General features: G+C 35.8%; 1 protein-coding gene across 1 annotated transcript in view; it reads left to right on the top strand.

Moving 5' to 3' along the window:
* PEAK1 (pseudopodium enriched atypical kinase 1) overlaps positions 1 to 17,972 on the top strand; it is a 294,514-nt gene that overhangs the window by 126,455 nt on the left and 150,087 nt on the right. Inside the window, 1 exon segment of the mRNA XM_041739889.1 lies at positions 5,576 to 5,656. The gene's annotated coding sequence lies outside the window, so the exon portion shown is untranslated.

Below are 17,972 nucleotides of genomic sequence, written 5' to 3'. Positions count from 1 at the left end.
TAGGAGAGTCTCACACTAGGGAGTCTCACAACTTGTCTTTCCTCTCAGATATGTCATGGGCGACATGTCATTCATATATACACACACACAGGGATATATACACAGATACACAGTTGATCCTTATTGTTCGTGTCTTTCATGTTTACAAATTCACCTACTTGCTAAAATTCGTTTGCAATTCCCAAATCAATAATTGCTTTCTCAATCATTTGTAGGTGTGTTCAGAGTGTGAAAAACGAGTTGACTGGGGGTGCTTGGCTGGCTCAGTCATTGGAGCATGTGACTCTTGATCTTGAGGTTGTGAGTTCAAGCCCCACATTGGGTATCAAGATTAATTTTTAAAAAATGAGTTGCCTGATATATGCACTCTCAGCTGATGTTGAACAGGGTGACACTTGCCTTCTTGTTTTAACTCTCATACTATAAACTAATGTCCTTTTCGCAATATTCTTAGTGCCACATTTTTTATATTTTTTGTGTCTTTTGGGGTGATTATGCTGTTTAACTTGTCCTACAAATGTGCTGAAGTGCTGCATAGTGTTCCTAAATACAATAAAGTTGTGATGTGCCTTATGTGTGTTAGATAAACTTCGTTCAGTCATGAATTACACTGTTGAGTTCAATTTTAATGAATCAACAATATTTAATAAATAACATGGGGCAGCCCTGGTGGCTCAGTGGTTTAGTGTCGCCTTTGGCCCAGGACATGATCCTGGAGACCCAGGATCGAGCCCCACATCGGGCTCCCTGCATGGAGCCTGCTTCTCCCTCTGCCTGTGTCTCTGCCTCTATCTCTGTCTGTGTCTCTCATGAATAAATAAATAAAATCTTTTTTAGGAATTAAAAAAATAATTAATAAATGACATGTTTTTAACAGAAATACACATAAGACAAACTTTATGTATTAATCAGTTGGTGAAAATGTTGTGATCAGAGGCTAACCCTGTATTTCCCGTTTCCTAGAAGCAATACAAGTTCAGTATTCACTGATGCAGTATTTGTGGAATCTTTATAGAACATAACTACCACAATAGTGAGAATTGACTATGTATGTATATAAAATCTGCTACTCTTTTATGAACAGTTCTTACATGTGTACAGTGCAGACATTAGCCCCAATTTATGGTTAAAATTGTGGTCCCAAGAAATATACAACTTTCTCTTCTTGTTGAAAGATAAATACACAACAGACAAAACCAGTTAGATGTTTTAGATCATATTCTGTATTCCTTCCCTAAGCCAGCAGGTTTTGTATAAAATGGAGTTTTGAAAAAAAATTCAGATGATACTGGCTGACAGCATCTAAATGATCATGTACAGCACACTTGAGCACACTTGTTGTGGTTGTCAACATCCTATTCTTGGGCTGCCAGTTTCTTTTATAACTTGGTGTTATTCTCTTTAGCAAGCTTGGTACATTTTCAGTCCCTCTTCTCTTAGAAATTTATATTACAGTGGTGTTTATGTGTGAGGGGATTTCATAATCGACGACTAGTGTTTGTGCATTCATGTCTGTCAATTTGCTTGAATACAACAGCTCAAAAGGATTTCTTAACCTTTCATTCACGAACGTTGGTTCATATCAGTAGGGGTATTTTAAGATGACAGGTATGCGAGAGTGAGAATCATCCATATTTTTTGACATAACATCAGTGTTATGTTGAAAATGAACATTCGGCGTTGTATCTCACTTTTTACTGTCTGCAAACTGGAAAGCAGAGAATTGGCATTTACAGAGTAGAGTCAAGGACAAGAAGACATACAACTCCATGCAAATGACTCTTATGCTCCAAAGTGCTTCTGTGCTTGATGTCAGCATATATCTGTTTTCTAATCACCTTTCTTTTTGATACAGGAGAATCTTGCTTTGGGTTGTTATCATCTTATATAGGCATATAGTTTTAAATATATAAAATAAAAATGATACAGAACTCCATTTAGAGATGCTTCAGTTTGGGATGGCTGATTTACTTGCACTGCTTAATTATGTGGTCTAATTGTATGGTCTTTTAGCTAATTGTATTAGAGTGAATGTTCTCTGTCTTTACTGTAAGCAGTAGATTGTGTAATCAAGTGTAGTTCAAAGATACAATACTTTTTTCCTCTTTTCATTCTTAATATGGAAATACCTCATAGATCTGTTCTTTGCACTATGACTAGTGTATTTAACTTTCAGGATTGATATTCTTTAATTATTCTGCTTTCAGAGAACAAAATATTTATAGTTTAATCCCTCTGTGACTTGAATATTAAGCTTACAATATTTTCAGTTTCTTCTTCTGACTTGGAATAATCTAACGTTCCAATAATAAAGATGATTTAATAAGGTTGACTGGCCCTTGACCTCCCTGAAAAAAGTCTATTGCCTTATTCCAGTTCTCCAAACTATCATGTAACATAAAGATATATTATAATTTCAAGATTTTATGTAAAGTTCCTCAGTATATGCTAATTGAGTAGTAGGAGTGCTTTCCTAAACCTGTAAGATTGTAAGGGATTAACTAAAAGATGAAAATATCTTTCTAAACTAATATCTCTCTAATTGGAAGTGTAAGGTAGTGTCTGTAAATGGTAACCATACCATATAGTTTGAGAGAAAATTATTTGAAAAAAATCTGGTGATTTATTCGTTGTGGTCCCTAAACCTCTTTATGAGGATGGCAACATTTTTTTGAGTTTATATTTGCTGTTTACTATCCCTCCAGCCTTAATATACAAATTTCTCCTCTAAATGTGCTCATTTCTATCTTTTACTCAAATACTTTTATTTCCCCTCTTCCAACAATCTGTGAACAATTACTCCTCAGATCTTTAGATCAAGACTTTTTTTCCCCAAAGAAACACTGAAATCCAACTAGTTTCCTTTTTTACTGGCTTTATATTTATAAATTAATTGCTGCTGTGTCACTAGTTTGCTTAGTTTTATTTTTGTTCAGTATAACAAATGTCTCCTGTGTGCTGGTTGTGGTGCTGTGTGAGCTTAGTGGGGTAGGGAAGTATCTCTGGACAGACTTCCAGAGGAAGTGATCCTGGATCTGAATTTTGAAGAACAAGTAGGAATTTCCTATGTGTGCAAAGGATGTTATGGTTATATTAGCAAAGAGAACAGCGTGAGAACACATGGGATTCAGTATGATTTTGGTGTGATGAAGGGGGGAAATATGAAGTGAAGCTAAAGAGATAGAGGCATGAGCCAGGTCATTGAGTACTTTAAATGTCCTACTGTCAGGAATTCCTGGATGGCTCCGTGGTCTAGCACCTGACTTCAGCCCAGGGCATGATCCTGGAGTCTCGGGATCGAATCCCACATCGGGCTCCCTGCACAGAGCCTGCTTCTCCTTGGCCTGTGTCTCTGCCTCTCTCTCTGTGTCTCTCGTGAATAAATAGATGAAATCTTTAAAATAAAAATAAATAAATGTCATACTGTTCACTTATTCTGTGGATGAACTTTGACTTCATTCTATGGATAATAGCCATTGAAGGGTCTGACATATGGTGCATGACTTGACAAGATTTTCCTATTTGAGTCATCATTTTGGCAGCAGTATAACAAATGATTCTGAGGTAGGATAAGAGTGGACTGATTAAATTACTTAAATTGGTCGTATTGAGAGATAATGACCTGGATTTGGGTACTGTTGATAGGGATAGAATTGAGAAAATACACTTGGAAAGCGTTTAGAGTAGAAATCAGTGAGACTTAAAGATGTTTGGTGAAATGTGATTATTATTAGACTTTTGGTGTGTCTAAGTGGCTCCTGCGCTGTTAACCAAAACAGGGAAGAGACGAAAAGCTCACTTTTGAACATACTGAGTTTTTACCTATGGTATAATTCAGTTGGAAATGTCCAAAAGCAACAGGATATAGGAGCCTGAGGCTCATGTGAAAGGTCAGGATCAGGGCTTATCATATGAGGAGTCCTCCCAGTCCTGGTGGCAACAACCCAAAGAATGTGTGCTGAAAAGCTGAACCCTAAGGGGGAAAGGAAAAAAGAGACCCAAGATGGAAATGAGAAGGGAAAGCTCTCTTTTCCTGAATCCCTCTTGAAAGGACAATTTTATCTTTTCTATATCCTCAGTAACACCTTGAATAGTATATTATGTAGAAGATGCTCAGTAAATGTTTGCCACTTACTTTGTTCAGAGCATCTCATTTACTTAGAGATTAGTTTCATATTTTGTCCAATTCCATGACTTGAGAAGAAAAATTTTTAATTATTAATTTTAAGAAATTTTAATTCCAGTATAGTTAACATACAGTGTTCTATTAGTTTCAGGTGTATATTATAGTGATTCAGTTCTCTGCATTACTCAGTGCTCATCATAAGTGTACTCTTAACCCTCCTCACCTATTTCATCCATCCCCCCACCCACCTCCCCTCTGGTAACCACCAGTTTGTTCTCTATTTAGTTAACAGTCTGTTTTGGGGTTTGTCTCCTTTTCTCTTTGCTCATTTGTCTTGTTTCTTAAATTCATATGAGTGAAATCATACTGTATTTGTCTTTGACGTATTTCTCTTAGCATTATACTCTAGATCCATCCATGTTGTTGCAGACAAATTTTTTTTTAATTTATATCATTTCATGAGCCCTACTATGCACTAAGCCCTGTGTTTAAATACTTTATGTATATTGTCTGATTTTATCCCTAAAATAATCCTACACAGCTAGGTTTTACTATTTTCCATAGTATTGGTTTTGTATTGGAAGAACCTGAAGGTAATAAGAATGATTGAGTCAATCAGCATTTTCACATTTCTGTGCAAAACTCCAAAATTCTCTCTTAACAACCACTGCTGTGTGGACCAAAAGGCCATTTGGCAGAATCCTATTTGGGTTCCACTGTGAGAATTATTCTAACTCAAAGGCGATGATTTATACTAAAGTTTGCACGGTCAGTCTTATGTGGATTAGTATAGTCGTTGGACGTAAGCCTTTACTTACTCTTTTTAACTTTCTGGGCCACTACTTCTATTTTCTATTAGCAGTTTGTTTACATTAGATGATTGCTAAATTGCTTATGGTTCTAAAATCCTATAAATCCATTATTTTGAATAACTCAAAAACTGTTCCTCAGAGTCTACTACCAGGTTTTAGAGATTCACGGGGTAGGTGACTGGGTTAATGACTTAACTAAAATTATATGCAAAGTGTGATTCATGTGTGCATTTTTGGAGAGATGCAATTCATAGTTTTCATCAGATTCTCATAATTTTAGGTATCCCACCACTCACCCTTCTTCACCCAGAAGATTAAGAATTTAGTTTTAGAAATATTTTTGCATAATGTAATGAACTACAATGCTTCATTCAATGCAGTCTTGAGTATTTATCTTTAACAAAGGTGTTGTTATTCATTAAAAGTAATTTTTTGAGGTAAGGTTACTTTTATGCTACTTAAAACCCATAGTATTTCCTAAATTAAAACACCTCTTATTTTATCACTTAAAAACAAGTCCACTAAATAGAATGAGTAACAGTTTAACTCTAATGGTAAATTAAAGAATGCTTAGTTTTCAAGTATGATTCAAGTAACCTTCACTAATATTTATTTCCTACTTTGCATTTTCCTATAGGAAAAGAATATTTGAGGACCATTTGTAAAGAAAGAAAAGGAAGCAATGACATAATGCCTGGTGGTGGAGCCAGTTAACTGGGTTTGTACTTTCTCTTTTCATCATGTGACACATCTATTCTAGTCTTGAATCCCTTTTTTATCCATCTCCTGCCTTATTCCAGCATCAAATCTCGTGATTTTGAACCTTACCTTACTATGTAAGAGACCAAGATGAATAAGACATACTCTTTTCAAAGTATTTGCAATGTCTAAGTGAATAGTAAAGACAGAATGACAAAAGCTAGATAATAGTCTCTCATTTTCAAAAAAAAAAAAAAGAAATAGTCTCATTTTCAGATAAGAAGCGGTGAGAAGTTTGGTTAATTGCCCAAGGTCAAAAGTTCTTAGGTAGTCAGGCTAGTATTCAAACTCAGATTTGTTGACTCACTCCAAACCTCATCTGGTCTCCATTAGGTCACAATGCCCCTCATTTTATTTAGGTTTAGTTGTTGTACAACTCCTGATAACTGAATTTGAGGACCAGGTCCTTGTATATTTAAATTCAGGAATCTTTCTGATGAAGTAAAAGGAGAGACAAGCATTCTCTATTCCCTTGAAGTCTACTAGATTGGAGAAGGGAACTTGGTATAGGGCCTTCAGGTGAACTAGCTCATTTAATTCATAATAGCTAGGTGAAATGCTTGGCATGATAATCTCTCTTAAAAGTGAGGAGGGGCCCCTGGCTGGCTCAGTCAGAGGAGCATGTGACTCTTGATCTCGGGGTTGTGAGTTCAAACCCTACATTGGGTATAGAGATTACTTAAAAAAAAAACAACAACAACAACAACTTAAAAAAAGGTAAAGATGAGGGGACTGAGGCTCAGGGAAATAAGTAAATTGCCCAAGGTTGCATAGCTAGTAACAAAATCAGGATTAAAACCCTTTAATTAGGAAAGGTTAGATAGAGTTTACTCATGCCCATTGACTTTAAATTGAATATCTAGCCAAATGAATAGCTGGGCAGTTTGATTTGAGCCCCTTTTGCTGTTAGTATCATTTATAAGCATTGTTAACTGGACTTTTAGTTAAGTCACTTTCACCAAAATGATATTTACATCTTATTATTATTTTATTTAAAAATTTACATCTTTTTTTTTTTTTAATTTACATCTTTTTAATGAGCTTTTCATTTGTAACCAGCTTGAAAAGATCATTTTGCTGTGGTGAAGAGGGCTTTTCCTGCTCACAGAATAGTGACCCGCACCTACAGGCCAGAGGATTTTAAGGCAGTTAGGTTTCAGTTCAGCCTGCCCCAACGTGCCTCTGGAGTTCTCCGGCCTGCAGGTCCCTTAGCCTGCCTCTGGACTCCTTTTGTGAGAGTTGATTGTTCCCTACCTCTCTTACAGCTATAAAGTTGCCGTCTCAGTAAGTAGAGTTTTTATGTACTTCAGATGTAAAGATCAAAGAATTTTTGGAGGTGGGAGGAAGTCTTTAGAGATCAGCTAATGGAATCCTCCCGAATGACAGATGAAGAAACGGAGACCCTGACCTTTGTGTGATACTTTGAACATTCAGAGCTTTTTCACATATGTTAACCTCATCTGAGTCTCACCACAGTTTTGTGGATTAAATATGATCATCATCATTATAGAAATGAATTCATCCAAGGTCTCCTAGCTGGGCCTAAAGTTTACCAGGCTTGCTTGCTTTGGTGGGTTTGACTATGTCCTGTGATGAAGTCCTGTTGTGTGAGAAAGTGAGAATTCAGTGATTTGTGAAGCAAGTCCAAGCAGGAAAAGCAAACATTTCCCAGTATGAAAGTGGTAATGACCTCAGCACTATAAATAGCAGGAACAAAGAAGAAAGGAGGTGGCAAAAACTGAAGTCTATGAGCTGATTGAAACTTTGTTTTTGGGCAGCCCCGGTGGCTCAACGGTTTGGCGCCTGCCTTTGGCCCAGGGCGCGATCCTGGAGACCCGGGATCGAATCCCACGTCAGGCTCCTGGTGCATGGAGCTTGCTTCTCCCTCTGCCTGTGTCTCTGCCTCTCTCTCTCTCTCTCTGTGTGTGACTATCATTAAAAAAAAAAAAAAAAAAAATTGTAGGTGAGCTAGGGAAACTTGAAACAGTTAATTGAAAGGATCCTAAAAAACAAATGAATAAGTAAGTGTGGGAAGCTAAGGTTCACATATAATTATTTAATTATTTCATTGCCTTTAGTGATATGAGGTGTTTTTGTTTTTGTTTTTGGTTTTGTTTTTTGGTTTTTTTTTCCTCTTTTTCCCTGTTTCTGTGGTATGGAGGTTTCCCTTAGAAATGTTACCTCTTTCTTTGCCAGTAACCTGGCTGTGCTGAACAACAAATTGCTTTACCTTTGGTTCCTTTTTTCCTTTCATTTATTTATTTTTAAGTATTTATTTAAATTCTAGTTAACATGCAGTGTAATATTAGTTTCAGGTGTACAATATAGTGATTTAACACTTTTGTAAAACCCCAGCGCTCATCATAACAAGTGCCCGCCCTAATCCCCATCCCGTATTTAACTGTCCCCTTACCCCCAATCTACCTCTCCTCTGGTAACCATCAGTTCTCTATAATTAAGAGTCTGTTTCTTGGTTTGCCTCTCTCTCTCTCTTTTTTTCCTCTCCTTTGCTTGTTTGTTTTGTTTCTTAAATTCCACATACGAGGAAGTCATATGACATTTGTTTTTTTCTGACTTACTTCACTCAGCATAATACTGTCCAGCCCCATCCATGTTGTTGCAAATGGCAAGATTTCATTCTTTTTATAACGAATATTCCCTTGTTATATATATGCTACATTTTCTTTATCCATTCATCAGTCGGTGGACACTTGGGCTATTTCTATAATTTGGCTGTTGTAGAAAATGCTGCTTACTTTGGTAACTTTCTGTAAACAGTATGTTTTTTTAATTGGAAAGAAAATTATCTTAAAACTTAGATATAGATGTTAGCAGCTTTTCTTTTAGTTTTGGTCTCCAAATTGTCCTTCCTTTAAAAGGAACTGATTTTTCTAGACTGCATGGTATGATTGTGCTTTCACTGTGGATAGTACAATTCTATCATTAACAAAATTTCAATTTTCATTCTGTACTAAAGTTTTTTAAAACTATAAACTACTCTGTAGAACTAATGGAGCAAGATCTCTCATATAGTTCTAATCTAATGAAAAAGGAATATAATAAAGGATGGAGTAAATGTAGAAAAAATTTGAAAGCAACTTTGTAAGATTTGACTTAGGAAGAATGTTCCTCAATTCTTCTTTCCTTGAGAGTCCTTTTAAAGATTTTCTTGCCTGACCGCTAACGGTCTTTCACTTGCCTATCCTGCTGATTCCCATTGTCACTCCATCGCAGACTCATGGAATTCAGAGAAATGGTGTTTGAGGACGATTTGATTAGACTGGTCTTCAATTCTCAGTTTTGTGTATGATCTCAAAACTTGTGCAAGGGGTTTTTTCAGCTGCTGCTTTAAGGTTCTTTATCTTTTAAAAAAGATTTTATTTATTTACTTACTTGAAAGAGAGAAACTGAGCACAAGTGGAGGGGGAGCAGAGAGAGAAGCAGCAGCAGACTCCCGACTGAGCAGGGAGCCCAACGTGGGGCTTAATCCCAGGACCCCAAGGTCATGACCTGAACTGAAGGCAGACGCTTAACTGACTGAGCCACCCAGGTGCCCCGCTTTAAGGTTCTTTAAAGGAAAAACCAAAGAGGTCACTTCACAGTAATTGATACTTAATTTTTGTTTTGCAATAGCTCAGGAGCTAGTCTCCTAGAAACTTCCAACACCTGACATAAACACTTTCATTAAATTGTGCCTATTGTGATAGGACTATGTCTTGCTTGTCCAGACTGTAGTGAGTTTTAAGGACTACAGTTAGTTTCTCATTGGCCAGCCACGATTTAGTGGTCATACTACAGATACGGTATTTAGCTGAGGGCTTAGAATTTTTAAAGGTGACTCGGCTTTTTTTCTGTGATTCGTGTTTTCCTTGTTTGGCGTAACAGCTAAAGAGCCAGGCTTCCAGCATGGTGTCTCATTCATATGAAAACATTCTCTTTGTATATATATGGTCTATGTGATTCAAAAGGCATGGTTTTAATAGATAAAGCCTTTTGACTTTTAAACTAATTATTTCTATAAATAAATAGTTGAAACTTTTATTTTTCTGTCTTGTTGACAAATCTCTTAGCACTAAATAAAATGTTTTGCCAGGAGAGTTATTCAATATTAATATGGATTTGCTTTTTTCTATGGAATTTAGTTTCTGTGACAGGGTACTTTCTAAAGTGAGATCAGTTCTTAATAGATGTATGGAATATGAGGAACTTTCAGGTGCTTTTTGATGTCATATTTGGTAAATCTCAGGGTGACAGGGAAGTACAAAGATACTAATTTGTGTGTGTATGTATGTGAGTGTGTGTGTGTGTGTGTATATGATCTAAATACCAAAGGAATGCAAGAAATTTATTTGATTTGCAGCTTTCTTCTTAAAGTTTAACGTGGCAGTGGAGTTATAAGAAAATATTGATTAGTTTTCCTTTTCCAGATGTATTGCTATTTAACAATTAAATGTAGTTCAGGACTTCATTTTATATCTTGGTGTGTATTTTAAAGAATTAAGTGAGTTGATTCATATTTTTAAAAACCAGAAATATAGATGATAAAGAGGAGCTACTGAATCTGTTGGCCTATATTTTTAAGATCAGTCCATTTGTTATTGCCTGGGTATTTGAATTTACCCAGAGAAAACCAGTATCACATAAGCATAATTAATTATTTGTTAGCGTATATATGTGCCACCTTCATTTTTTTTATTTCTCAAAGTGAGAAGACTGGATGATTTTCATAAGTATTCAAAAATTATTCTGCTGGATGAAATTTAGAGTGTTGTTAAAATAGATAATCACTTGCTCTCTAGTCTTTTTTTAGGAGAACCTATCTCCAAGGAAAATTTAAACCAAAGAGCATTAATTGCAACCAGAATTTTCCTCGAACACTGATTTTTTTACATAGTTTTTTTTTTTTTATTGGAGTTCAGTTTGCCAACATACAGCCTATCACCCAGTGCTCATCCCGTCAAGTGCCCCCCTCAGTGCCCGTCACCCAGTCACCCCAAACTCCCGCTCACCTCCCTTTCCATTACCCCTTGTTTGTTTCCCAGAGTTAGGAATCTCTTATCGAACACTGATTTTGAAATTAAAATTGTATGAGCTCCCTTGCTGGTTTGGTTCATCCTTATATTTAAACAACATTTCAGTAAAAGATTTTGTAGTCTGTAATGTTACTCGTCTGCAGGTCTTCTGCAGGCTATGTTAAAGATTACAAAAAATTAGAGGAACTCTAGATTTTCCATGCAGGGTTTTTTAAAAAGTACTTTATCATATTATGGGAAACCATTAAAAATGGCTTAATTTTTATTCTCTAGTATGCCAATACTGCATGCTTTATAAAATTAAAAATAAACATCATTTTGGTAGCATGAATACTGACTCACAGACTTTTTAATAGTAAAATAGAATTTCTGATGCGATAAGAAAATAGAAATATTGTATAGCCCTTATAGTCTGAGTCCTGGTTATTTCAAATAAGAGACAGTGCTGTTATCTAAAGATCATCTGCTCAAAGCTAGTAAGTAAGTTCAAATGTTCAGAGCCCCATAAAAAAAAATCACTTGAAACCAATAGTGGAGAATATTGAAAACCAGCCCACACTGTCTGAGGTAAGAACTTAGACTCCACTTGAATGCATGGAAATATTTTGTGTTCCTTGTTAGTTTGGAGACTGTAAAAATGTAACAGAAGCATGGAATAGGAATGAGTTTTAGCATAGGGAGAAGACTGGAGATCATTCATTATTTCCTTTCATTTTCCAGAAAGAGTGAGAGGTTAAGGTACTCAGCATCAACTAAGTAGTGACAGTAGTAAAACTAGAATACTCTGTCTTAACTGTCAGATAATTGACAATGGAACTTCAAAAACTGTAATGGGAAATGATGGTTATTATTATTGCTGTTAGTTTAAAAACTTTTACATATGGTAAAATTGACTTTTTAATGTGTTCTGTGAGCTTTCACATCTGTACATCATGAATCTGTACAGATTCATGTAGCTCTCACTACAAGTAGGGTACGGTTAGGTCCTGTTACTCCAGAAAGCTTTTTCAAGTTGCCCCTTTTGTTCAAAACCACCCTCTGGCCACTGTTGATCTGGACGACATCACTTTAGTTGTGTCTATTCTAGAATGTTGTATAAATGGAACTATTCACTATGAACTCTTGCATGTGGCTTCTTTCAGTTTAATATTTTTGAGATTAATCCATGTTGTGTAGATGAGAGCTTCATTCTTTTTTTATTGTTGGGTGGTATTCTAAGACTACATTATCATCTGTTTGTCATTGACCCGTCAATGAACATTGAGTTGTTTGCAGTTTTTAGCTTTTATAAATAAAGCTGCTGTGATCGTTTTTTGTTTTTATTTTTAGAGATAAAGGAGAAAGATTTTACTTGTATATATCATAGAACTGATAGCTCTTAAAATATTCACAAAGTTAAATCACTTTTGACTTTGAAATGATTATAGATTCACAAGAAATGGCAAAGATAGTGCAGAGAGGTTCTGTGTACCGGCTCCCACTAGGCTTGGGAGTGGAATTGTTGGTTAAATGGTGCCTTTTGTTTGACTTTGAAAGAGGCTGCAGAACCTGCTGGCGAAATTGTACATTCCTTCTCTTAATGTGTGAGCCTTTCATATGTTCTGATTCATCCTGGAGACATTTATGTAGTAATGAAAATATTCCATATCTGCACTACCCAGTTCCTTAGTCACTAGCTAAGTGTGGCTGTTGAGCAGGTGAAATGTGGCTAATACATCAGAGGAACCGAATTCTTTATTCAATTTATCAAGTTAGATTTAAATGGTTATATGTGCCTGGTGGCTGCTGTATTGGTTGGTGCATCAATGTGGCTCTACCCTGTTGCCAGTATTTAGAATTATCAGTCTTTTCCTTTTTTTAAGGTTTTATTTATTTATTCATGAGAGGCAGAGAGGGGAGGGGAAGAGAGAGAGAGAGAGAGAGAGAGGCAGAGACACAGGCAGAGGGAAAAGCAGGCTCCACGCGGGGAGCCCGACCTGGGACTCGATCCCGAGACCCCAGGCTTTTGTGGCATTTCTTTAAATATTGGACTTTTTTACTGACAGTCATTATAAATCGCATTAGTTTGATTTTTTTCCTAGGCTTTCAAGCTCCTTTCAGGTGGGTCTGTAGCAGCTTTTATTTTAGGGCTACTTTCCCCCTGCTTCTGTGGTGTGGTACCTCTGGGGTCACTGCCTTGCATATTCAACAAGGTTTTCCCCTTCTTGCTTGAGGGAACTTGTTGAAATCTTGGCCCTGTGTCAGCTCTGAGAAACCTTTCTCTTAGAACTCCTTGGTAACTTTCTTTCCTTAGAAATTCTTGTTAGCTGGTCTAAAGCAATTTTACCCTTCTCGTGTACAGGTTTTTATTTAGCTAAATACTCTAGGGAACCCTTATTTAAGTTAATGGAACTCTTTCTCTTCTCTCTGGAACTCCACCCCATAAGTTCAAGCCACCTTGGCCTCCTTGCACTGTTTTCTCTGTCTCAAGTCAACAAGATTGCCAGGTTCTGTCTGGGTTCCTCCTCCCTGCTTGGGAGCAGTTAATTGCTTCCTGGCCGAGAGGCTTGGGTGACGGTGGGCCCTGCCATGGTGGTTTCCCTTTTCCAGGGATCACTGAAGTCCTGCATCACCTGTGTCTGAAAATAATCCTTTCCTAGATTTTATTCTGTGTTCTAGTTTTTTGCCTTGGGAGTATTTTTCTAGACCTGCTAAATCCCTCAAGAGAAATGGAAGTTGAATCATTCCAGAATGAATTTTAATACTGAATACTTTTACAAAATTCTGAAGCTCTCAAGCAGTTATTTTTTACCTAACATTTAACCATTTATTCACTTTTCCTTTGTATTGTTACAAATGATCTTGTATCGTCTGTAGGAATGTTTATTTTTCAATTCAGAGTCCATGACAAACTTTAAATCAGAAACTGACCCAAGGAAAATGATTTGTCATACCTCATAAATCTCATGAAGCAGGAAAAAATTTTTGAATATGTAAAAATTCAATATTATGGGATGATCATTTTAAATATAAAATTATTATTTAGCACTTCATTAAAAACATGAATGATGGAGTACCTGGATGGTTCAGTCAGTTAAGATCTGCCTTCAGCTCAGGTCATAATCTCACGGTCCTGAGATCGAGCCCCACATTGGGTTCCTTGTTCGGCAGGAAGTTTGCTTCTCCCTGTCCCTCTGTCACCCATTCCCCCTGCTTATTCTTTCTCTCTGTGTCAAATAAATAGATAAAATCTTTGGGAAAAAAAAAAAAAAAGAAACATGAAAGACTAATATAGCAGTGGGTAAATACTTAAATGAACCATTTAATGTAATGTTTTAAAATATTAGTCCTAAAAAATAAATAAAAATAAATAAAATATTAGTCCTATCATTGTAGAGTATAAACATGTTCGGTATACATTAGACCAGGAACCAGCAAACATTATATAAAAGGCCAAATAGTGTATATTTTAGGCTTTGCGGGGCATGTGGTCCCTGTCACAACAACTCTGCCTTTGTAGTATAACAGCACCTATAAATAATATCTTAATAAATGAGTAGGCAGTGTTCTGATAAAACTTTATTTCTATATAATAAAGTTTGAATACCATCATTTTTACAAATACTTTTTCAAAAGACTCTTCTTTGACCTTTTTTTCCAACTGTTTAAAAATGCAAAAGTTATTCTTAACCTTGTGGGCCATACCTAAACAAATGGCTGGTCAGGTTTGGCCCTGGGTCCCTGTGTCATAGTTTGGCAGAGCTTGCTCTAAATTATTAAAAAGCTCCCAGATAAAGTGTAGGATCCTAGCATACTGTTGTGTTTTAATTCCAAGTGATATTTTTCTTTGAACTATTGTCTACTATTAAATTAAGTAGCAAAATAAACAAGGTCACACAATACAGAGCCAATATGGCTTTGGCAGATTTTGATTGATTGATTGATTGATTGATTGATTTTAGAGATATGGGGGTGATGCAAGGGAGAGGGAGAGGGAAAATAATCTCAGGATTATTTCCTGAGAGGGAAAGGCCATCTCAGGCCATCCTGAGATCATGGCCGTAGCCAAAATCAAGAGTTGGACTACCAATCCACTGAGCCACCCACATGTCCTGCTTTGACTTTTTTTAATGTCAAAGGGTTATATCAGGGGTTTTTCAGACAATTTGCATAGTTGGTAAAAAAGTTAAGGATTTAAAATAATTATTTTATTGTCAGTATATAGGAATTAATAAATAGGTTTAAAATCAGGACAATTTCTACTTTTTAAAAAATTAAAGTATAACTGGCATACAACTTTATATTAGGTGAAACTATATGTTAGTTTCAGCTATACAACATGATTTGATATTTGTATATATTATAAAATCACCACAATAAATCTAGTTAACACCCATCACCATACATAGTTACAGAATTTTTTTTTCTTATGATGGGAACTTTTAATATTTACTCTGCTAGCAACTTTCAGACATTCAAACAAAATGTAAAACCTTCCCTAACAAAATGTAAAACCAAGCATCCACAAATTCAAGACAATCAGCTAGTATTTAACTTACTATTAGAAGAAAAATCGACATACTTCAAAGGAAGATAACAAGATATAAAATTTCTATAGCATGTCATCTGCAATATCCAGTATACAATCAAAAGTCATTCATCATGTGAAGAACTCAGAAAATATTATCCATAGTTAAGAAAAAAGTCAATACAGATGTTAAGGGACAGTAACTTTAAATCAGTTATTATAAATGTGGTCAGGAACTTAAGAGGAAAGGTGGCATAATGAAGGAAAATATATCTGTGCAGAGGGAGGTAGAAACGATCCTTTAAAAATAAAAAGGAAATTAGAGACTGGAAATATAATACTGAAATAAAAAATTCACTGGATTGACTTACCAGCAGATAACAGATGGCAGAAGAAAGGGCCTTGACGAGTTAGTGGAAGTCATCCTGTTGAAGAACAAAGAGGAAAAGATTTTTAAAAATAGACCTCAAACCAAAGAGAACCTCAATGACCAGTGGGATTACAATTAGTCAACCTTACGTATATTGAAACCTAGAAGGAAAAGAGAGAAAACGGGCCAGAAATTTTTTAAAATAAAGGCTGAAAACTTCTCAAATTTAGGAAACACTAATTTGCAGAGCCAGGAAGCTCAGTGAACCCCAAGAAATAAATGAAAACTAAATGTAGACATATAATAGCTGTACTTCTAAAAACCAGAGATAAGAGAGAAATCTTGAAAATAACCAGAAGATAAAAGAAACATTATTTACAGGGTATCAGTAGTATTAATGACTACCAACTTACCTGAATAATGGAAGCCAAAAAAACCACCGAATGATACCTTGAAAGGGTTAGGAGGAAAAAGTACCTTTCAACTTAGAATTCTATACTGAATATAAATGTTAAAAATTGAAAGTAAAGATGATTTCAGATAAAAAATTAGATAATTCATTGTCAGCAGACCTGCAATGTAGGAAATAATAAAAGAGTTTTTAAGCTGAAGGACAGTGATAGCAAATGGAAACTGTTCTGCAGGAGAAATGAAAACCACTAAGAATGAAAATTTTTTTTTTTTTTTACTGTAATTACTTTCTTTAGAGGAAAGCTGACTTTTTTTTTTTTCTTTTTGAAAGCTGACTTCTTAAAGGAAAAGCTGAAACCATCTTACTGTGGGTTTTATAATAGACACAGAGGTATGATGTATGATAACATGAACAAAAAGGCTTTGTAGTAAGTGGAGCGATACCATTGCAAGGTTCTTCTGCTTTGCATGATGTTTGATATTAACTTTAAGTAAACTGTGGTAATTTGAGGATGCATATTAGAATTCTTAGAGTGTTACCCCCTCCCAATAGAAAGACGTATCCAGCAATTAAAGTAGAACATTACAAATATTTGATTAACTGAAGTTAAGGCAGGAAAAGGAACAAAACACAAAGTAGAAAGCAATAGATGTAGAAAACAAACAGCGGAGTGGTACGTTTGAGCCCAGTGATCTCAGTAATTATATTACATATTGATGAGCTAGACCTTCCAGTTAGGAGAGATTTTCACTGGATAGAATATAAGACCTAGCTCTGTCCTGTCTACGATGGCACACACAGTGTGAGGATCTGATTAGACGTAGCTAAGGTCTCTATCTCTCACGTTGGGTGAGCTTTCAGTGGCTGTATTATGATGGGATACCTGTAAGTCCAAGAATAAACTATTCAGAAAAAATAATTTGGGAGGCTGAGAGGACAGGAATGCAGAATGGATTGTAGGAGGATAATAGAGCACTACGTTAGGAACCTACTACCTAGGTTCTCACTTCAGCATTGCCACTGGCCAAACACCTACCCTTGGGAAAACACTATTCTATTGTTAGGTACTTTTCTAGGTTACCAATATTTCTATACCCATGTGTTCAGTTTTTTTTCATATTCAGATTTCAAGGTAAAATTGGCATAAATTGCATTTTTCTACTTGAAAGACTCCTCTAATACTGGAAAGGCATCATTGTTTGATCCATCCATCCATCCTTAATAATATTCCTCCTACATACTGCTTAATGTTATCAAATGCCACATGAAATAGAGATATAAGCACTGTAAAAACATTGGGTGTTGTTTGCATCAAGAATAACCCAAGTGTGTTGGAGTTAGATATGGTTTGATGGTACACAAACAAAAACTTGCACTTTAAAATGCTTTTCTGGGGATGCCTGGGTGGCTCAGCAGTTGAGCATCTGCCTTTGGCTCAGGGCATGATCCCAGATTCCTGGGATCGAGTCCCACGTAAGGCTTCCTGCATGGAGCCTGCTTCTCCCTCTGCCTGTGTCTCTGCCTCTCTTTGTGTCTCTCATGAATAAATGAATAAAATCTTTTTAAAAATCACTTTTCTGGTGTCTTAATATTTATTTGATATTAATATTTTTAAAATATGTATTTGAAAGTTTTAATTCTGTAATATGTAAGCATAATCAGAAATCATTAAAAATAATTACTTTTATCTTTCTCTTTCTACTTAACTCTTACAGTTATTTTCCTTATATTTGGTGTTACATAGAAAACAAATTAGGGGTTGTGTCAGTTTGAACATACGTGTAACCAGTGCCGCAGAGTTAGAAATAGATAGGAATTTATTCATTTTATTTTTAGGTGGTATCTTGTATATCAAATTATAAATACATTCATACTAGAGCCTAAAGCAAAGTAGCTGGGGAAACTTTTGCATTTGGAGATACCTGCTTTCATATTTTAGAAAGGGTGTGTCAG

Source organism: Vulpes lagopus, chromosome 2 (assembly GCF_018345385.1).
Source record: "Vulpes lagopus strain Blue_001 chromosome 2, ASM1834538v1, whole genome shotgun sequence".
Taxonomy (NCBI): domain Eukaryota; kingdom Metazoa; phylum Chordata; class Mammalia; order Carnivora; family Canidae; genus Vulpes; species Vulpes lagopus.
The sequence above is the reverse complement of the archived record's forward strand: the minus strand, read 5'-3'. Positions and strand labels throughout refer to the sequence as shown.